Source organism: Falco cherrug, chromosome 1, assembly GCF_023634085.1.
Source record: "Falco cherrug isolate bFalChe1 chromosome 1, bFalChe1.pri, whole genome shotgun sequence".
Classification (NCBI taxonomy): Eukaryota; Metazoa; Chordata; class Aves; order Falconiformes; family Falconidae; genus Falco; species Falco cherrug.
This window is the reverse complement of record NC_073697.1, coordinates 8,478,950-8,502,014: the sequence shown is the minus strand read 5'-3', so window position 1 is coordinate 8,502,014 and position 23,065 is coordinate 8,478,950. Positions and strand designations below refer to the sequence as shown.

Below are 23,065 nucleotides of genomic sequence, written 5' to 3'. Positions count from 1 at the left end.
TGACTATCCCTGGACATACACATTCAGTGGGCGTTAAAATATAGGTAGGAATTTATATCACAGGAGAATACAACCAAATATTTTAGACAGCCAAACCTACGCACGGACGGTAAAACACAGAAGCAATGGTCACTAGATGAAAAGATCTGACAGCCCTCAACTTCTGGCTAGTTACATACAGGTAAAGAAAAGAAGCATACAGTAATTTCTCAGAGTATTTGGAAAAAAAAAGGGGGTTCATTACATAGATGGTGGACTTCTCGAATGCTTTCTGTACCCCAAGTTATCTTGCTGGACTTGTATGTCTGGCTTTGAAGGAACAGCATGCGTTTTAAAGAAAAATTCAACTTACGGGCTCAGCTGACAGAGGAGACCTATTCCGAATCCAGAAAAGTTGTTGGAAGAATCTGTCAAAAAATATCATGTGTTAAAGACAGAGTTGAAAGACATCAAGCAAACATCCACAAAAGTCGGACTGATGTTGCTCTACAAATATGAACTATTATCAAGGAGCAAGACACGCATGCAGCACAGCGTCCAACCATCAGAACTAAACCAAAGTTCAAAAAAGTTGCTTGTTTCACTGACATACGTCCTTCACGCAGTTCTGACAGGAGGTGAAGAGCAGTCAACCTGATCTGAAAGGGTGCAGCAAATGATACTTGCCTTTAGTGAACACTTAACTTATGCAGCAGAGAGCAAAAGTCAAAGCACATCTCTGCTGCCATTTGCAGTGAAATCAACAGGCAATGTGAAACTGATCTGAATGCTGAACTGCACTGGGTGAGCGCCACTTGTTCACGCACTAAGTGGATGAAAACAGCCACATTTTTACAGAGGCTGTTGTCAGACTTCCAGCAACGTCACCGTCTCTACAAATATTCCTTCCTGAATGCATTACTTACATTGACTTAGAAATGAATAATAAGTGGTGCATCAGTGGTGTGCTGTGTTTAGGTCATTCAAGAACAATCAGTAAGCGGCACTGCCACATACGAAAAAGCAGCGTTGCAAAGACCACGTTCATGATGCTAAAAAGAAATAAGGCATCAAAACCATGGAAAAAAAATATAAACCGATAGCTGTGTAATATTAAATAAATCTCCGGTTTAGACTTTTGCTCTTTCTTTAGAGTTTGGAAATTCAGAGACATTACGGTTTGATGTCAGGGCAACAGCTCTTCTGTATCTTCCTAACAACCTACAAACCTCCCTCCAAAGACAAGTACTCTAAATTATGAGCAATGACCTCCAGTGGTAATAGAATAGGTTATTCTAGCTGAATATCAGACCTTAAGTGCTAGATCCCTTGGAATGTGGAACGACCAAGAAACTTTCATAGATTTGAATAACTAGTTTTAAATACAGTGAGATAGCTGGAAAACATAGGTTCAGGATTACCATTGGGATGAGTTCACTTTGGGTTTGCTTACTTTTGGTGGGGAGTTGTTTAATTCTTTTGTTTGTTCTGTGATTTCAAGATCCAGATTAAAGTGTCTCCATACATAATTTTATGGCAAAGGGACCCAAAAATACATGTGCCTGCACAGTCTACCTTGCAGTATGGAGAAAATTGGAAGAGAGTTGCTTTCTGAAAATGAGCAAAGATGCCCCACTTTTCTCCTTAAAGCTTATTTTCGACAATACAGAGGTTGCTGACATATTGAGACAAGGCAGCATTGTCTCACTCATCCTGCACTTCCTGGTCTACACGTATCTGCTGCCACATGCACCTACTCAGATGGCTGGATACTTTGGCAGCAGCTGTCCTGCTTTTCTTGTTTGACATTTAACGCCACTTAATTCCTGACCAAACTTTTCAGGTTGCATTTTTAAGAGAGGTATAAGCCAACGGAGTGACCACTGGAAGAAGTGCTGCTCCCACCCCCTTCAGTCGCTCCTTCCCAACAACATGCTTTCACTCTCTCATTTGCAATGGCTTTGGCAGCATATCAGAATCCTCCATGAGCCAAGAACACCTGACAAGCACAACACAGAAGTAGCTCAACAAAGAAAACGGCAAGCTGATACAGCTTACGGAAGGATCAATTTGATACCAGTGTTGACACAAGAGAGGAAGCAGGACCCAGTACCCAGAAACATGAGAAAAGGGAGGACCAAGCAACACTGGTTTTTGTCCACTCAGCTGTTTGCAACAGTGCACCCTGTACACTGGGATAACAGAAGTAACAATATTAAAGGGGAGAGGTGGGGAAGTAATAAACAAATTGATTTAGGGTTTTAGAAGGGGGAAATTTCCTTAAAAACTGAATGTCAGTGACCTGATTTTGGACATAACCATGCCAAAAGCTGTACCATGAGTGGTAAACTGTGACCAAGGGTAGAAATGAAGAGTTAAAAAGCTTTTCTACCATTTAAAATGTTCAAGCAACTCAAGAAAAACTTGCCTGGATCACCAAGCATCCTAAAATTCACTTTCATCTTTATCTTGGATAATCTACCTACAAGTTTTTGAGCCAGGTCTCACCTCTTTCTATTACTTGCATGAAAAATTTTAGTCTTCTGAGTCATTACTGTCTAAAACAACAACAACCAACCTTAGCCATGTAACATAGTAGCGTATTTATGCTAATAATTCATGCTAATAAATACATAAGCCACGGAGGATGAGTTGGATGCTTCTCTCCCATTCTATCTCTGCTTAGCATGAAGGTCTTCAGCAATCTATGACTATCGCTGATATTTTCCCACTGCTTCAGCTCCAGTTTGTGAAACCAAACTTGGCAAAACTGATTTTCTTAAGCCTTAGTTTACCACTGCTTTAAACTATTTCCATACCAACAGCTCCACGTCAGCATTTAATGGCCCACGTAATGACCGCCCTACCTACTAAGAATGTTCTGGGAATTGTTTTAAGTCAGATATACATTGGCAGACACTTCTGTTGCAGCTAAGTTTGCAAACCTGCAAAACTTCAATGTATTAGGGTGTCCAGATAGTCAACATTCCCAAAATCCCTGGTCATTTTATAAAAAAAATAAACAGGAAATATTCCTTCATTGCAAACGAATAACATGATGAAAACTATTCCCATTGCAATTATGTTGAAATTTAGACTGGATTTGATATGCTGGTACAATAAACATGGTAACTAATGAAGTAAGTATGAACAAATGTCAGATTAGAACAGCAATAAAAATAGCTAGAATTAATGTGTCCTGAAAATCATTTGTAGCAGAATAACTAATACTAATGCATGTTATTATTAACCATTTTTGGTACTGAAACTATCAATAATATTTAGAGACTTCATTCCAATAACAACACTTCATAAAAATTGGAAAGCAAAAATTGACCAGCGCATCAGTTTTCTAATTTACGATTATCTGAATAAGCATAATTTTAGTTGCATCCTATCAGTCAGAATAAAAATTTCCAAGAAAACGGGTGATTTTTATCACCCAAAGCAGAACTTCTGTGCATTTGACGAAAGCTGTTTGTGATTCATTTGGTACATATATTTAGAAGGAAATACAGGCAATTACCAAAATATGGATTGTTTCGTAAGCATAGAAAGCAAACCAGAGACTTATAACATTAACATACTGAAACAGCGAAAGCTTTCTCTTATATTGGATTCGGGCATTCTCCACAGAACATGAAGTCTCCAAATACTGTAACATAGTCACGTACAAAGCCAGCAACCAGTAGAATTTGGTATCTACAGCTTTTCACACATCCTCAATTCCTAACAAAACAATACTTTAAAAGTCCTTGTTTAAAACAAAGTCCAGAATTTGCATGCTCTGGTAAACTAACGTAGCCATAGAAATTGAGCCCTTCCCTGTAATTTATTTTATCTTCAACATTACAGTTTATACAGAAGCCAAGAAAAATATCAGCACAGAAAATTTATTTCATCTGCAGTAGGTATTCTTCCAATCAACAGATTTGGTAATGATTCCATATTTAGGATAAGAGCTTTTCCAGTTGGATTTGTTTTAATATTTTCAACATTTTAGGGAAAGGAGGATTATTATTTTAACATGAGGTGAAACATCTTTCAGTTCTTACAGTTAACTGTCCTCATCATGGTGCCACTTGAACACTGATTTAAAATGTTTGCTTAAAATGTTTGCCATTAATGAAATCAGGAAGATAGTGTTTATAATCTTCCTTTGAACTATTGATTAAAATACATACATAAATAGATATATATTTATATATGGGAGCATTTGATGGTTTTGATCTACACTCTTGACACTTCGACTCCACTTTACTTTGAAGATGGTTCAAAAAAGAAATATCTAGCGTATGCTCCAGTACCATTATTTGCATAGAAGATGCAGAACTACTATCAAAATATGTCATCCTCATACAAAGGGAGACAATTGTTTTAAATTCAGACTTTCACACAAAATGATAGCAATCAAGTGTTGTAAGGTCCCTTAGGCTGCATTGAATTTTTCATGTCGTAGAATCCGTTAAATCTGACAATTCATTGTTTTCCAAAATCATTTTAAGAGGTAAGCCAAGTGGCAATGGTGATACAGGAGCAAATAGTTAAAGTCTTCCCAACTATTAACTTAATGTTCAGTCATTTTCACATACTAAATATACAAATCTATGCATAAGTTCAGATTTTTCTCTAGCACCCGGCTCCAGTGCCCAAATGAAAGATTACTCACATATTTGTGTTTGCTTTTTCATAAGCTGCAGTGTTCAATAAGCTGCATCCCTAAGAACTGCAACCACTGTTTCTGAAAAGCCAACAAGCAAGCCTGACCTCCAACCACTGCCATAAGCTTTCAAAAATGTGATGCACACATTAAAAAGCTGCCTTCTGATAAAACCGACCTTGCCTGCCACTGCTTGAACTGTTTTTAGTGCTAAGACCAGATCTGATATCTGGTCAGCATGAAGTGATTGTGACCTTGTATTCATGAAAACAATTCTGCTGCATAAAAAAAAAACAAACAAAAAAACAAAAAAAACAAACCTTGGTGAATTACTATCCTTTACCTCTGCACATTTGTTGTATGTGACAAGAATAAGTACGTAACAACAAGGAAAAAAATCCAAACGCCTTATAGCTGTATGAAAATATGAAACTGAAGTCAAATCGCTGAAAACTCATTGCAAATCCCCTGCAGGACAGGCTTGTTGGAGCAGTGGGGTGGGGGAAGACTTGATTGTAAAGACCAGCAAGAAAAGAGTTTACACGAGAGTCGAGTCTATCTCAAAGCTTCCAAGACTGTGCTGCAGAACTACTCTGTAACACACCCACTGCCACGTGCTGAGGTATAACCTTTACTACGTGTTCCTGAAGCTTAGACTCAAAGAGGGACAACATCGATTAATGAAAGACTTTGTTGACAGTTTCACTTTTGTAAGACAGCTGTCTTCAGATGTTGTTCAAAGGCTTTGCAAGGAAAAACTTAAATCTTCATTTAATGTTCTTTAATAGTACATTTACTTGGCGCTATTTCTAATTTACTTTTTTACATCCCTATTTCCCTTCCATCTTTCTCCAGCTAAACAAAATTCCCAATTTATGCATACGCATGTAGACCATTTATCTCAGACATGGGTTTTTTTCTTCCCGCCCCCCCCCCCTCACAAATGCTATGTGGAAAATTCTTCTAATGACCCACCACAGTAAAAGCAGAGGTAAAGCAAGCCTGTTTTCTCACAGCACGTGCCCGAGCAGTTCTGAGGACAGCAGTGTCAGATCCTTTACAGCCGCTGAGAACTACAAGGCAGTTGTGAATCAGTAACTGTACAGCATCCCTGAGCACAGATCAGTTAAATCTATTTCATTTCAAGCTAACCTACACTATGAAACATGTAATTGGTTACGCCTTTTGCATTATTTCTAATCTAGCTCAGATTTGCATTGTAAACAAATCAATTTGCCACTTTAATTGTTTAGCTCTGAGTCAACATACAGGGCTGAGAGGGCAGACAAAACATAATAAATGGCTTCGTGTCCGGGTTTTATCACAGAGAGCTGAACTAAATAACTTATGAGCCCAGTCAGTTCTATTGAGTTATGAACTACCTATTTCTCCAGAGTAAATTAAAATTCTTATTGCATACAAAAAGCCTAGTGAACATATTTTATTACTGTTGCAGCGAAGTGCAGAAATAATGGAGGTAGAGCTAAGGTAAATATATAACCTGATGCCTCTCCGGTGGATTGTTTGCTAAACCTTGTAATTTTATGCACTGTGTTTGAATGTTGTATTTTCTGCCTGTGTATTCAGAAGGCTCAGTAGAAAAACATAAGTCGCTGGGACATGGCAAAATGAGAGCTTTGTGATGACAGAAGAAGCTACTCTAAACAGAGAATATGTCCTAAGAGCAATGACAATTTTCTGCTACATTTTCCAACAAGCAATCTCATCCCAGTTCAGGAACAATGGGTATTTTAGTTAGAATTTGGGAAAGGAGCAAAGAACATAAAGAAATAGAAACTAAGTAAATGGGAGAATTATAGAGTTTAGATAAAATGGAAGCTGGCATTTATTCCATAGCACAAATTCCTAGGTTTCGAAATATACACTTAACTATAATAGTACATATGTACGACAGAGGAATACGGACTTTAAATTATTACTAGAGAGCAAGGCCCAAGTCCCTAAATGGCATAAACACGCACAGAAGGGCACGATTGTCATATGCAGTATGAGGGTGAGCTAAGAAAGGTGACTGCACCATTCTGAAGTTACAGGCCAGCAACAGGTTAAAACTCATCCCCCTAGTGGCAAAATTCTTACTAATTTCAGCAGGTCTAGGACTCCACAAGGAAGACAGATTTTGCAATAATTGAAATACATGGACTGAGCGATACAGAGACAGAACAAGCATGAAACGTTACCACTTGCCAACTAAAACTTTGAACACAAAAGAACATATTCCAACGCATTTATTTTTCTGCAATGATTAGATGAACCCGCACCCATCCCCATGCATAAATAACAAAATACATCTCAAGTTACCAGGTCAGAAATTAAACCCAAGTGAAAGACAGAAGTGCCGATTTGAATCTGCAAAGGGGCAAGACTCGTACTCATCTCACAAGTTAAATATTCAACACAGATCTTGGCAGTGACTGGACAGGATTTCGAGTCTCATCTTTGAGGATAGCTCTTGTGAAAAACATTACAGTACTGTGACTAATGGGACTCAAAGACAGATCACGATGTCAATTCAAACTGAGCAACAGAAAATAAGTTACTCTCTGTAGATGACTTCAAAAAATGGCGAAACTGATCAAGAAGAATGCATATTAAATAAAAATATTAAGGCTACATGAGAAATCAAGTTCTACTACATAACTGCAGAGCATACTTAAAAGATTTTTGCAAGTGAAGTAAATAAAAAGACAAATACATTTTGCATATGGAATAAACCCAAGTAAGCCTCAATCTTACAGAAAATGTCAGCATTTAAGGAATTGAAAGCTTGCTCAATTAAGGAGAATATAAAAGCCTATACAACAGAGGACCACCAACCTAAAATGAAAATTAAGAGAACTAAAAAGGGATTTGAGGAATGCCTTGTAAAAAACTTTTAAACAGAGTAAAATGTTTGAAAATACATCAAAGAAAGAAGCAGAGGAGGAATTCAGAGGGACAGTTTGCCAATAAGGTGTGCGAAGTGTACTTGAGTTGGCCATGCCATAGCGGAGAGGCTCAGTGACTGTTTTGCACTTGCTGAAGACGTCGGGGAGATTTCTCACACTCAGCTTACTCCTTGTGCAGGAAAGGTCAGAGGAGCTGTATCAGCTTGGTGTAAACAAACAGTATTAAACTGTTTAATTTACTACTCAGGAAGAACCTGAGACCTACACACCTCTGAATCTGACTTCCATCCTGTTAGGACAGTGAATTGTATGATAAATAGGAAGAACATATGAATAAGATGAGTTTATCCAGAAAAAGTCAGCATGTCTTCTGTAAAAGGAAGTCCTGCCTCACTCATGTGCTGAATGTCTTCAAGGGTATCAACAAGCAGGAGGTTGAAGATCATCCACCAAATGCAACATGCCTGAATTTTCAAAAAGTGTATGAAAAGTTTCTACATGAAAGGTTATTTAAGAATCTCAAGTACCATAGGATTGTAGGCTAGCTTCTTTTACAGACTGAAATCTAGCTCAAGACCAAGAAGCAGAAGGTGGCTTTAACTGGTCATTTTTCAGGATGGAAAAAAAGTAGGAAGTGGGTTCCCCGCAGATCATTGCTAGGACTGTTTTTATTCAGCTACAGTTAATAAAATCAACATTAATTTAAACAATCTGTTCCAACTTGTCAGTGGCCAGTTTATCCAGAAAGATTTTATCATCATCAGTATATCCAGAAAGTATTTAAACAGGGAAACTAAACCCTTTCAGCTAGTCGGTCTGCCAGTGGCAAGGAATGCCAGCAGAACCATTGCAAACACAAGTGGGGAAAAAAGCAGGAAATCAGGTCATCATAGAGGAACGTGTTCAGGGAAAATAGTCTAAGCCATATTTACATGATGCTTACCTCAGAAACGGAAGTCAAAACTCAGAAGGGAGATCTCAAAGTCATCCTTGCCAAATTGTTCTTTCCAGACAAACTGGCCTAAAAAACTAGAGACACACTGGGCGTTATTATAAATGGTGCAGAGAACAAAAGAAAGGGATACGTGTCTTTCCACATCTTAATACAGATTGCAATGCTGGTCAAGGTCAGTTCAGAAGCATGCAGCGGAGCTAGAAAAAGTACAGAGCAGGCAACTATAAAGGTTCAAAGAGTTAAAGAGTGAAGAGGCTGGAGAGAAGTCCCAAGGGAGAGATGATAAAGATTTACAAAATCATGAAAGCAATATGCTGAACTGCATTTCTCTGGATGTTTGCAACACCACAACTAGGAGGCACTTGGTAAAACTAGAAGGGGATTAATTACAGAAAGATAAAAGAAAGTACTTCTTCACACAGTGGATATTAAACTGTTGGGATTTGCTGGTATAGGAGATTGTGGAGAAAGACACTATCAGAAAGTTCAGAAAGGAATTAGACAAATTCATAGACACCAGGTGCATAGATCAAGTCTCAAAGGACTAAAAGGATATAAATTAATACTAAAAAGCAGGGCCTCTGATGTCCCCAAAACAACTCAAAGTGCTGAGCAATGAACTGCAGAAAGTATGCAGGCTCACGCACCTTCCCTAGGTAGCGTCTCTTTCAGTCCTTGCTGGAGACAGGCAAAAAAACTTCTTCCCCAAAAGCAAACACGTTTAGAGAAGCATACTTTGTAAATGAATTTAACTTAAATTCTTCTGCATTTTAATGAAAAGGAGAAAAGATTCTGCAATCCATTTAAGGAATTGGAGCACATACTCTGACACAAAGTCTCATTTCAAATTGGGCATTAGTGATATCATCGACACAGCTGAATCACTTGTGACACCAGACTGGTTGATGTTTGGGTTTTGTGGTGGGTATTTCAGAACAAGGCTCTGCTAGCTTTGACACATCCCACTTCAATGGTGGGATGAGAAAGAGCAACCTTCGCAGGCTCTACCGCCCCTCTGCTAAGTGCTTGCATAGTGCTCATCAAACCAAAAGCGAGGAAGCATCCCTTCACCAAAAAAAGAGAATAATCCACCAATTGTCAAACGGTTATACATGACAGACTCAAACCCACAAACAAACAAAAACCAAAATCCCAACAAAAAAATAAAAAAAAAACACCACAAAACCATGGACAGTTGTTGTAGTCGGAGTCCAACTCAACCAGCCTCACATGGGGCACCAATTGTTGCAGCACAATCAAACTATCAGGCTGCAAAAAAGCTTTACTGTCAGTCAGATTCTACTGTCCGTGCTGTTTCTCCTTCCTCCAGAAGCCAGACCACGCTGCTCCTCCTCCATCTGACCCCCTCTCCCACCATCCTCAGGGCTATTTAACCACTTAGCGGAACAAGCTACACCTGCACATTGTCCATGTCCATCAACTCACCGCCTTCGAGGCAAGGCCACAGCTGCATGTTATCAATGTTAATCAACCCTCTGCCTTCACTCCTCTACAGACAGTGACTGACTTTTTTTTTTTTTTTTTTTTTTCCTGCTGTTGGTCTCTACAGAATCTAGGACTCCATGAGGCAGGGTTTGACTCGGCACACAGCAGCGCAGCACGCTCTCACAAAGGGATTCAGGCAGAAATCAAGGTGCCCGCACAGCCACGTGCACCTCGTGACTGTAGCAGCACAGATAACATCTCGGTTCTGGCAAGGGGTCAGCACTGCCTAGAACCTGCTCATAAAACTGGTCTGAGGAAGTCAGTCTGTAAATGAAGCCCAAGAATAAGCCCTCACTACAGACTTACTACATATTTTTAATCAGCCTGCGGTCTTTCTTCTTTTACAGAATCAAAAAGAGGATACAGCTTTCCCTCTCCCGAAGCAGCTAGGTAGCTCGGAAAGTAGCTCGTGTATACAATCACCTTGTGTCTGCTTACTCAGGAAAAATAGTGCTGTGCTTTCAACACCGCAGTCATCTAGGACTGCAAAGCCCACTCCCTACCAATCATTTAGGTCACTCCGTTTTGGCTTTGAAATTCTCCATGAATCTACCCCTGTTGAGCTGTTTCCTCAATCTTATTAGCTCATCCACAAAGTCACATTAGCCATGCCTGTATTAATTACTTCAGTGCTTCCTAAGAGCTGGAGTAGAGGAAGCAGAGATATTCCTTCAAAAATCCCAGATGCAGCATCCATGGGAAAAATAAATAATTATCTCAATAAGGAAGAATTTCAATTCAATCAGTTTCTATTCAGCCCTTGCTCAGAAAAATTCAGTCTTAAGTAGCAAGCCAACTCCAGGAAATGCTAAGCAATAAGCAGGGATTACACTCTCTCATAAGACACTTTTCAGTTCTCAGGTGGCCCATTAGTCATTCCTCCCAAGCCAAGATTTCATATTTAACTATTTTGAAAAGATCAAAGCAGAAGTTCCTTCATCATTTCCATCTTGATAGCATTTTGCATACGCTAGCACCACAAATTCAGACCTGGCACAAAATGGGTGTTTCTTCCTTTCCTGTCCTCAATTTCCGTTTGGCATCAGGTTTTTTCCTTATAGCCACAATCAGGACAAGGGATCAAAAAATGTCACAAAGAGCTGTTGTCCAATCACTGTGCAGCTATTACCAGCATATATTGCATTATCAATAAAAGGGGCTAGCAATAACTGTTATTTTTAAAGGAGAGTCAAATAAGCTCTGTTTATAGTACAGCCAGCAGCAAGATGACTTTACTAATAGGTAACAAATTGCCCCTCTGATTGTAGCCAGCTGTCTAGCGAAAAACTGGAATCAGGCATTGCTGTTTTGGAGCGCTTGCTTTTGTAAAACGTTGGCTGGGTACAGCACTATTTATATGCAGCTCTTGTGTGTGCTGCATTCGAGATGAAGTGATGGCTACCATCTTAAAACAGCTGTAAAGTCATCTCTGCCATCAAATCATATAAACTGGGGGTGGTGGTGGTGTGTTTGATTTATTTTTCTTTTAATTAGGACAGTGAAAACTTACAGTCCAAAATAAGCAGGTATGCTAGTCTACCATTTAACATGCCAGTCTTCAGAAAGACTCGGTCAGCTCTTACATTTAATTCTATTCTCCTTTGATTGGCTCATACCAGATTTGCAATGACAGAAACATGGATGCTTTCTGAGGCTCTCCCATCTTGATGTTCATACAGCCTGATAAGGAGGGCTGGTGGCAGGGAAAGGAAAGCAGAGCAGAAAGGACACTAACTCACTCCTTGCCACTTTCCAGCAGCTCAAGCTGACTGCATGCTGGCAGACTTTCATTTCCCATGTCTGTAATTGCTTGCCCCAGTTTCATCTTTCTTAGGCCATCCTCTTCCCTGCAGATGCCTAAGCAGAGTTATCAGGTTTGAAAGGCAAGTGAAGGGAACAAAAAGCACCAAGTTTGACTTAATATCCACCTGAATGCAGATTTTTATCTATCGGAATATATTTTTTTTTTTTTAGATCACATTTTTATCTTTGTTATCTACATAAGACTTGCAGGTGCAGTATCCTCCCTCTCTGGAGCTTCTTCATCCTTTCCTCCTGCAAGAAGATAACAGGTTTACTCCGTCCCCATGCAGCTCCTGGAATTCGCAGTCTGATAAAGGATGAGCCATCCTGCAGCAACCTCTCATCTAGCAGGCTAGAACTAATGCAGATACACCTTCATCTAGCAGGAGACACAGTAGCTTCTGCATTTTCATGCAGGAGACCAACAAAACAGAGGCAATACACAGTAAACTTATTTGTCTTTCTCCAGCACTCTACTTCAGGCTTTTTTCTGCTTCCCATTACTCACTTATGGAATTTTGCTTTATAATGTAGATACCTTGCACCGCTTTCTGAATAAGTACACTAAAAATAATTTTAAAAGCTTTGGGACTGTTCATAGCAGGAATTTCTAGTTTCAGCATATTTATTACATCTGAGGACCAAACCAAGGATATCATTGAGGATCCAGTCAAGCGCATGAGTTAGGGGCACAAGCCTCGACATGAACAGCCCCCTGAAACATGGACACAGTCTCTTAGCCACAGCAAAACACCTTTTCTTCAAAAAACGTGCGGTTTGTTGTTGTTGGTTTTTTTTTTTTTTTTTAATAACATGATATGCAGACATATGTCAGTGGCATTACAGGCTTAAATCAAAATGAAAGGATAAGATAGCCTGAAGAAGCCTCACTGGTTTAGTAACTGGTGAGGGTCAAAGGGGTTACAGACATGCTGCTGGCTTTCCACACGTATGGCTCATGTTTGCCAGAGGAAGACAACTCCTGGCAAACCACTCACTTTTAATGAACTTCATTTAAGAAAACAACTGCTCTCAGAAAACATGGCCAAAAAACGGGTTGTCTGCTCACATTATTATTTTGGTATTCACAAGTAAGTTGCATGAACTTAGAGCTTCACAGAAAGAAAAGATTTCTTGAGTGAGAAAAGATGGTGACAGTGCTCTGCATCCATGGACCAGACCCTGAGCCCTTGCTTATCTAAATACCCGGCTGCAGCCCACAGATTTCAGTTTGATATTTACTTACTAAACAACTTCCAGGATAAAAGGAGCACAGTTTTGGAGTGCCATAGCACTTCAAACTCCATTGCCCTCTCCTCCTCTTCTTCCCTTTGATGTCATGATATTGCCACCTTTAATATAACAACTCTTTCAGCACCAACAGAGGCCTGGAGTTTAAAGACACTTGGGTTTTTGCAAGTCACAAAAAAAAAAAAAAAAAAAAAAAGCTGAAGCACTGAAAAACGCAGACAGGCCCAAGGCTAACCAGCCCCGATGGAGATCAGCTAATGAAAAAGGTCCCTCAAGATGTCACAGATAAGCAGTAATAGTTTTGCATATATTTAAGAAAACACAGACAAAGGCCTAGTTAAGGTACAATTTTAAGGAATGTTCACATTCTTTACAACAGTGACAGTATGTATTTGACCGGAAAATTCCCAGATTTCGTAGTGAATTGGCTAGAGTTCACTAAGACTAAAGAATAAAAAAACAACCCTGTTGCTTCTATCGCGTGTTTTACTGGTAGCAGTGAAAGAACAACTAAAGTAAACGTAGTTTAAACCCAATACAGGCCACACACCTCTAAAAAGCAACAGAATATATACGGAGGAGGGGGACAAAAAGGTTAAGAGGCAGCCTTGTGGGCACCTAGGCCAAGGAGGAGGAGGAGGAGCTGCAGGTGCCCAAGCAGGTCATTGCCCTGCAGCCCCCAGAGAGCACCGCGCCAGAGCAGTCATCACACTGCAGCCATGGAGGACCTAAGTTAAGCCTGGAAAAAAGGGGAGGAGAGGGGCTGTTTTAATTTGGTTCTTGCTTTTCACCATCCAAATCTATTTTAATTGGCAATCAATTCATTTTCTCCAAGCAGAGCCTGTTTTCCTGTGCCACTGACTGACAAGTGACTTCCCTATCTCTAGCTCAACCCACGAGCTTTATCATCTTATTTTCTCTCCCTGCCCTGTTGAGGAAGGGGGCGAGCAAGTAGCTGGGTGGACCGCTGGCCAAGGTCAGCCTACCACAGTGACCGTACGACTGCAACAAGTAATGATTAGGCTTTCCTAAACACCTCTTTCAAACGAGTTACAGATCAATGCGAGAGCTCACAGTCAGTGCTTCTTCCCATTTCGCTTTAAGGACAAGACAACATGGAAAAAAGGGTCTGGAAGTTCAAGGCATCATTAACAACCAATATACCATCCAAGGGGCAAGGAAACCATCTTTTAGCAGGAACATCCTTTTGTTAAAGGTATATAAAGGATAGTGGTGTTAGTGATGTGCGGTCTGACAGCATTTGAGCTGTTTGACTCCACTTATTCATCACAGATCCTTTACAATTCCACCAATCTTCTGTGTACAACTTTTTCTTATATTCACACTAATAATGGAGCCAAACGTGAGCTGTTTTAGGCACTTAAGGAACTTCCTCGCAGCAGTAATATTTGCTGTTTACAGAAGGAAGTGCTAAGTGCTACATTGTTAAAAAATAACGACCTTTGTATTGTTATAACATGGGGAAGTACTTGACCATTTAAAACAAAATTACACAACACACCAAGGACTGAAGTTCCGGAAGGTTAGTCATAATTTTAGGGAAGAACTGTGGAGAAGAGGTAAACTTTCACCCATGATCTTACCATCACTGTAAACACTCTGGATAAGCAACCACAACTTAAGAAAGAAAAGGAGAAAGTAATTACTTTGAAAATATCACTACTTTCCTGAGCTTTTGGGGAGATGTTTATCCACAAAAAAAGCAACAGGGAAATGTCACGTTTCCCCCATACACAAGAGAGGCAAACACAGAAATAAGGCTTCTGCAACAGTCATTACTACAAACATTTAAATGAAAGAAAGAAAGGCTCAGAAGCAGCAAACAAAGCATGTTGTTTGAATCCTTTCTTTCCTGTTCCATCCTTCTTTTATTCTTCTTTCCCCCTCCACCACCATCTTCTACAGACTTCTGCCACTTCTCCAACTGACCCTAAAATGGCAAGCGTTTCTAATGGCTTGATGATAAATCTTGTACTCTCCTGCTCTTGAATTTTGTAGCCTAAGGTTTACGGGAGATTTTACTCGTTAACAGTAATACATCTAATAACAACATCTAATAAACTATAACATCCTTCTAACCTTCGTGCATCAGTAGCTCCTCCTCACACTCTGTCACTACCTATCTGCCACCAAGAGACAAGTGACTCCTTGAGATTCATCCACACTGCAATCATCGCACTACAGACATACCTAAACCAGTTATTCACAAGCTAGCTCCAGTTCTGCTAGCAGAGTGGCTGGGATCGGCACAGGAGGCAATACCCAGCTGCACAGGGTCAGGCTGTTAGCTTTCTGCGCTGGCAAAAGCCCTCAAGCTACTTTTTTTTTTTTTTTTTTTTTTTTTTTTTTTTTTTTTTTTTAAGGCAAGCTAAGCATTTCTGCATGAGCAACAGTCACAGTAGGGACTATAATGTAGATATACTCCAAGAAACTGTACCTACAAAGATTTCCCCTCAGAGAAAAAAGCCAATTAATTCCCTAAACCAAAATGGATCCCTGAGGATCTGTGCAGAGGTCAGGAAGTTTTCTCTACTTAAATGCTATCCACAGCACAATAATATCAATAAGGAACAAGTACTCGACAACTGCCAGAGTTTCAGAGGGGTTTGCATGTCATAGCAACAAAGTTCGTAAAACTATTCTAAAAACACGGTCATTAGCAACCCAGCAAAATTTCTGCAGACTGGGAAAGGATGACTGTGTGGAGACCAACTGTTCCGCTTCCCTACTGTGGACACTCACACTGGTAGTGCTTTCAAAAGGAGACAGGCTGGAGATGATGACAGAAACAGAAGACCTCACCAGTGGGCACCAGCCTCCTTTACAGGGGAGATTTTCGGTAAGTTCTGCTGGAAGGTGCAAAAGGACAAGAGAGGATTTAGTCATGTACCAAAAAGAAAAAGTCTGTGCATTCAAACACTTCTTGAGGACATCACACCTGGTCACACTTTAGCAAAAAAGGTATTTTTTGATACCAAAGGAAACAACTATACAGTGAAAAAAAAAAAAAACCCCACACACAAAAAACCAAACCCACCTATACTCCATGTAGCGGTCGTTCTCTGTGTTGCTGGAGCCAGATACTTCAGTTACCACCATATAAATATCATTAAAAAGAATTTTCCACATTCATAGTATGTATAAAAAAACTGAAAAAAAGATCGTCTCAATGCAGTACAATACAGAATTAACTACAAAGAAACAATTGTGTTTTTCAGCCTCCTGGGTAGTTAACACTGCTTTTAATTTCATCTCTGTCTTTTCATATTATCAGCTGCAGAAGCTCATGGCCAAGAGTTTGCCCTGGTAATAGCTGACTGTTCTCTTTGATATCATCACTCCTTGCTCGTTATGGACAGGCCAATATTCATTGTGATTAGCAAGGGACAGCCCTGTCTATCCAGATTAGTCATGAATACTTAGTAGTTCACTCCATGCATCATCACTAATTGCTGTAAAAGAAAATGTCTGCATTTCCTTTTTAAACAAAAAAGACCATAATTTTCTCTCTCAGGGAAGACAACAATGCTTTGCTTCTATTCACCACAGTTGGTGAGAATTTGTTTCTATCAGTAATTCCAGGAAATACTACGTTATTGGTCAGCCTCTTTATTCTTTGCCTGAGATTTAATGTTGCTTGAACCTGTGCTAAAATATTACTTTATTAAAAAAAAACCAAACAAAAAACACTCAAAAAGGATTGTCAGTAACTTATACTTATTCCAGTCACTGAGCTGCATGACCATGCGTTCCTAGATGATGATCCCAAGGAAGATGTAGCGACAAGTCCTCCTACCGTGGGAATGAGTGTGGGTGAGAGTATGTGTGCCTAGTCCTACAAAGACACGAAGATACTATTTCTATTCCTAGTTTAGCTCATGTTCTTAAAAGGAAAAAAACAAACCACCACACATTTAAGCAGGATACAGTTTTATCTTCCCCCATATTTGGACGACTTCTCTGTAAGAAATTTATTTTTTCCTCAAAAGTCACACTTATAAAGTTACCAAATATTTTTCTCATTTTAAGAGACATTTTAAAAATGAGTTGGAGTTTTGGCTTTTGTTGATTTTTGTTTGATTGGGTTTTAACTGATCTGTTATTGAAATGTATGCACGCTAATCTTCCTGGGTTTGTTTCTGATGGTAACTGACACGTGTAAGGGAAAATGTAGCCTATTTTTACTAAGTAAAATAATACTGAGCTGATACCAATAGTGTTTTAAAAGATTATTTCATAAATATGATATTTTAGATCTTCATTAATTAAAATTTAAAAAATATGCAATATATAAACATTGCATGAATCACGTACATATCATTTTGCCATAGAATAATTTTTTTTTCTATCAGAGAATACTTTTTTCCGTCAGATTGTTTTTCCAGCAACGAAAGAAAATTTTATCTGCCAAAAAAGCACTGGTAACTGATACAACCTCCTCCATCAAGGGTTAGTTTTCTATAGGGCAGCACTAGAAATCCCATTACTGAAATTAACAAAATGTAGATGGAACAAAACATAGCAGGTGAACAAATATTTTTAGAAGTCATTGCAGAATCATCAAGGATTTTACAGATTCTAGGTTTGACACAATCATGAAGGCAAGGAAATGGAAAGTTTTATACTAGCTTCAACACACATGCCTTTCTGCCACCCTTCCTTTGCCACAGCTGCCAGATATCACGACCACGCCAGCTCTAGCTGGAAACTCCAGTTCTGGCTAAGGCTCTCATTTTGGGGTTCGTTCTCACATGAAAAGAAACTCTGATCACAGAGCTGACATACCCAACAAATCCTTTCAGTCATCATTTGTGCTCTCTACATCAGCAAATAGTAGAGTCCAGAAAAACCAAACCTGAAGAGAACATCAGTAAGTATTCAGGAAGATCAGTTTTATTTTGCATTGGTTTGTTGGGGGGGTTTAGTGTTTGGGTTGGGTTGGTTTTTTTCCTTCATACTAGCTCTAACCTGGTCCCACAGACTGAATGCCAGTTAATAGCTGGGGCATGCTAGGTGCACTCCTGGACTGCGTCTTCCAGTTTAGGTTCATCCAAAAGGAATCCAGTTCTCACAGCCCGAGACTGCTCTATACCACAAACCAAAGAAGAGCGAGTGGGGACAACTGAGGGACTGCTTTCACGAACATGTTCCTTGTCTAACCTAAAGCACTTTACAAAAAAAAAAAAAAAAAAAAGCGAGCATTTTGTTTCCATGAAAATTAAGTAGATTTATGCACAATATTTCAAGTCAGGAAAGTTTTTTCATTAGATATGAACACCAGTTACTATATTAGTGATGAGTTAATAAGGCACCTTCTGTCAAGACTTTTTTATCTTAGCTTTCTGTTGAACATCTGGCAGGCACAGCAGAGAAGGGACACTTCTGAAAATGTCCTCAGTCAATCAATACATGAACACCTAAGAACATCTAAGGAGGATTTGTGTGTCCTATTTAAAGTTTTGACCTGAAGCTGTCACCATTTAACATTCACCATAAACCATTTTGAATACTACTGTCAGACTCCACACGGAAGATACAAGCCACGCGAGTAGAATATTTAAGAACTTTCTGCTGCACTTCTGCAAATCTGGTAATGAAATCAATCTGCTAATTAACTGCTAATTCATTTCTGTACAGCCATTAGTATGTTGTCACTCTAGAACCTGTATATTATATTAGTTTTCTTGTATTGTTCCTTTGTTCCACGTTTTTCCAGGAGACACATTGTCAACATTATTCCATATTCCAAAGCCTCCATAGCAGTACCTGTGCATACATTACTGTTATCAATAATACACATTCTCTATGATAACAATTTATAAAGCAGCTGGAAAAAACTTAGTAGAAATTCAAGGTATCAAGGTTTTCACAGCTGCTTCCTGTACTGGTTTCAGCTGGGACAGAGGTAATTTTCTTCTTAGTAGTCAGTGCAGTGCTGTGGTTTGGATTTGGTGTAAGAACAGCATACTGACACATGGAGATGGCTGACCACCTGCCTGCCCATGGAAAGGAGTGAATGAACTCATTCTTTTGCTTTGCCTATTAAACTGTCTTTATCTCAACCCACGAGCTTTCTCACTTTTATACCCCTCTGATCCTCTCCCCCATCCCACCTGGGGACACTGAGCATGGTCACCAGCTGGGGTCAAACCACGACACTTCCATATTGATTAAAGTAACATTTTTCTGTACTCTCAGAAATCTTTATTGTTTATACTAGATCTGATATTGAAATACTGGTTGTTCTAGAAAATTGATCTAAATTACATGCATTCTTCTGAGAATATATGCAGAACCTTGATCTGTGTATAGCTACCACTAACTGTAACGGGACATAGAAGTCACATACACAGACCAGTTTGAAGAATCAGGGCCTTAGACTTATTAAGTGAAAGATGATAATTTATATCACTGCCTGTAGCCCCTTAAAAACATTTTTTTCCCTATAAAATCTCTTTTAGCTTTCTAATCTCAGGCATTCCTAAATGACTGTACACGATTTAAAGAGATGAGATTTAAAATAGATTTTGTCTGTCAACCTGAAACATCTATTCATCTGGAAAATCCTAATTAAGGACATATATATTCAGCTTCCTTTTTTTTTTTTTTCCCCTAGCGACTGTGGTGTATGTCCTATTTTAAGGCATTTTAATTGTGAGCATTCTGATCATCACCAGTATGATACACTGTTAATTCAGGACTAAGAATACCTGAAAATACAATTCGGTAAGTAGAGGTCTGCAATGTCACTTCTGCAGTGCTCACTGTAAGCTCAGTCTGTACTTCTTGCAGGACAGCTGGAGTAAACATGAGACATACGCACACTCCTACTCATCTGACACCAGCCACCAGGGTCTAGAAAAGAAAAAAAAAAACCCAAACAAACAAAACACAGGCGCAATCTTTAACCGGTTGTTGACAATGCCACCCTTAGCAGGGCTTAGATCCACTAATGAACACAGACATTCAGAAGCCCAAACAAAGGTGTCATGTTAATAGTCCAGGTGATTTTTACTCCTATCATTCCTCCATTTATAGATGGAAGAAATTCAGTAAGAACAAGTGGATACCCCGGACTGATACCACATTATTCTCTCTCTATTCAATCTGTAGAAATGAAGCTGTGCCTTAACTTCTGATTATACAGGCAATCAAATGCCCAGTGCACCTGTGCTGAGACTATCCCCCTAGCTCTAAGGCACAATTATCCTTACACTATCATTTCAGATGCAGGTCTATACGTAAAACAAAATGTTTGTTTCCTCTGTGGTCTTTTCATTAGCCACGGTGCAACTTCAGTGTGTTTGGAGCTATAGAGTCAGCATTAGAGCCACAGAGCTCTCTTGGCTGGGAATGTTCACTACGATAAACTCTTTCCCTTCTTTCCTCGCCATGCCTCTTCTTTCTGCATCTGAGGAGAGGTGGCCATCTCCTTCCTGTTGCCTGCACACACAACAAACATTTATTATGTTGAAGACTTCTGAAGAGGGAGTACAACCCTCCGTTTGTCTCACCAGCTGACTCTCATGCTGGGAGGCACTGCTCTTTCAGACAGCTCTGGAATCTAAAGGTGATTTATTTTATTTTTTTTTTGTCTCATGTAATAAGATTGGCAAAGAGCCATCTGGCATCCAGAGGCCTGATCTGGGATTTAGATTCCAATTCTTGCACAGTGGGAGAGTTCCAGTAACACTGGTAGGTTAGAAAAAGTCAAACAGAAATCTTTGTAAGTCAATAAATTGCTTGGTCACAGCCTGAAGTAGGAAGGAATACATCCCGTGCAGCTAGTGAGTCTTTCTGTCTCAGTTCCGTAACTCCCGATTTTGGGGCTTCTAATCAAGGCCCCCCAATAGACCTGAAGATGCAGGTGGGCATCTGGCCCTCCCACTTACCCAAAACTCGATTAAAAAAATCAAGAACCATTAGAACATCTCTGATGCAGTACTGCCAACACATATTCAAGTCAAATAAAAAGGTATAAATGAAGTTACAGCCTCCCTGTATAACTTTTATTACCTATGCTACAGTATGCTTGTACTGACACAAGCAAGAACTGCCAATGACAAAAATGTCACTTCATATTTCTATGGTTCGCTAAAGCGTCCTGGAAGTGAAAATAGATTGTTTCCATATGTAGTCTGAGACCTTTCCACATAAATTGAGTGACTTCAAATTAAATTTAAATAAATACATAAAAAAAAAACTTCACAATTGACTCCAGTTTCTCTCAGAGACATCTCATGACTCACCTTAAGTGCCAAAGAAATGTTATCTGCCCCATTACAAAATCCCAAAGGAGACACGATGCTCTAGTTTTTCACAAGAAAAACTAGACAAGGTCACATATACGGAGAGAATGAGGGCTGGAAGGAGTGAAATATATGGCTATGAGATACTAAGTAACTAATAAAAGAAACTACCAACCCTTACCTGTGCTGTGATTTTTTCCATGTTGGCATATGTCACTTATCTTTCTATAAAAGATGAAATATAAATCTTCTTAATAATGAAGACAGTCTAAAATTCAGTGGGAGTGAGGCACTGTATAGCAATTCGCACTGCTCGCAATAGTTTTAAATATCTTCCTCCAGGTTAGGCTTTCATAATGCACAGCAAATTCACATTCATTCAGAAGTGCATGTGTGACTTGAACCAAGTCTGATTTTAGTGAATTCATTTCTGAGACAAATGACCCAATTGAGTATAATGGCTCTGTGAAGCTGCCTAGAGTAAAACATATGAGTAAGTAAGTGATTGCATGACTGAGGCCCGAGACATTAAGAAACATACTGCTGCTACTCAGTAATAGCATCATTAATGCAGCCATTTATTGGTTTATTTTTACTTAGAACAGGAGAAAATGCATTGCCCTTCTGAGACCATGAGAAATCAATACATTTTCAGCTTTTAATAACATGATCTAAACCAGTTGCTATAGTCTGCAGTGAAATCTGTTGTGGGTATATGATGCCATTCGTTCTCTCCACAATATTATTTGCATTTTAACAGACACAAGCAAAGACTTCAGCGAAGCAATAATTAAACCTATACTACGCTGCCTAAAATAAAAATTATGTACGTTAAGAAGCCTAAAACGCTTTTTTTAGCATTTTCGTTGTTTTCATACTAAAGAAAACTGAGTCACCAAAATGTACGTGTTGTACAATCACCAACTCGGCACCAAATTTCTTATTAACAGGGTGTCACTGACTACGCTTAGGTTGCAAAAATTCCCAATATCACATATACATAAATGCATGCTGAATTAAATGCCACGCATGCTTACTGGACCTGTTGACACCCTATTTTTGAGAAAACCCACTCATATATTAACATTTTCACATGTCATTTTCCCTTGAAAGTATATGGCAAGTAGGAAATGGCAGAACGTAGAACCTTGATGATGACATTAAGTCTCAAGTTCCTGACCAAAGCAGTGGGAACAAGTACTATCTCAGGAAAGGGCCATTATTACGGACCTTCAAAGTGAAAGGGCCACTACTGACTCAGAAGGAGCTCTTTCAGAAGCCTTATCCAGGAGGGAAGGCAGCACTCCTTAAAGAAAGAAAGATAGGGATAAGTAAGGTCAGTGCAAAAGCACCATTCCTGGCCACCAATGCCAAAAGCTTTAAAAAGTAATTTACATTTCATTTTATTTGAAAGTTTTCTTATTCATTATTATTCTCACAAAAAGTTGGCTGGTACTCACAGAACCGTCATGGGTTAATCCTCAGGAGTTCATATGTGGAACTTTGGCTTTGCAGGCATGCAGTTTTAAAACTCACAAATACATCAGTAGTAACTGGGCTCAAGTGGCTCAAAGAATCCATTTGCAATAGATACAATTAAAAATAAACAGTTTGAAGAACGATCATTATTTCACCGACTATAACATAACAGCATTTGCCATGCTATAAGCATTTAGTATCCACTGCTGGCAGTGTTTTATCTTGCTCTCAGCTTTGATTTTTGATTACTGCA

The 23,065-nt window shown here is 39.2% G+C and overlaps 1 long non-coding RNA gene across 1 annotated transcript; it reads right to left on the bottom strand.

Moving 5' to 3' along the window:
* Positions 1-296: 296 nt before the first annotated feature.
* On the bottom strand, positions 297-21,769 carry LOC129735256 (uncharacterized). Its single transcript, XR_008730672.1, has 3 exons — positions 21,515-21,769; positions 19,795-19,939; positions 297-407 (listed from the first exon to the last, which is right to left on the bottom strand). It is a non-coding gene; the product is annotated as an uncharacterized LOC129735256 (long non-coding RNA).
* Between the last annotated feature and the right edge of the window lie 1,296 nt (positions 21,770-23,065).